Source organism: Propithecus coquereli, unplaced genomic scaffold (genome assembly GCF_000956105.1).
Source record: "Propithecus coquereli isolate 6110/MARCELLA unplaced genomic scaffold, Pcoq_1.0 Scaffold239, whole genome shotgun sequence".
NCBI lineage: Eukaryota > Metazoa > Chordata > Mammalia > Primates > Indriidae > Propithecus > Propithecus coquereli.
The window spans coordinates 1,106,877-1,107,445 of NW_012147941.1; positions in this window are offsets into that span (position 1 = coordinate 1,106,877).

A 569-nucleotide genomic window follows, 5' to 3' on the forward strand; every position below is an offset into this window, starting at 1 on the left:
TGCCACTTTACATCCATCAAACTGGCAAAATTAGGAAGATGGATAACACTAAAGACTGGTGAGGATGTGGATATGAGTTCTTACGCACTGGCAATAGGAAAGTAAGCAGTACAGCCATTCTGAAAAGTAATCTGGCAATATCTAGTGAACTTGAGCACGGCCATAGCTATATGGACCAGGGGAATTTTCACACCAATCTACAAATTTGCTTATTTTAGCATTTTTCATGGTAGTGAAGAGTTGAAGGTAATCTAGGTTTCTATCACCAAGAGACTGAATCAAGTAAACATGGTAGATACACAGTGGTTATATGCCTGGATTTGGAAGACAGACTGCCTGATTTGAAATTCAGGGTCTGTCACTTACTAGTTCTGACTTTGGACAACAGAAAAAAAAATTTTGAGTAATCTCTCTGTGCCTCTCATCTATAAAATGGGAGTAATAATAACGATCCTCATAGTGTTGTTGTGAGAAGTACATGAATTGAAACATTTAAAGCATCTGTCACAGAGTTAAGCACTAGTTAAACATTAATATTACTACTGTTAATAAGAAAGCATATGCAAGTT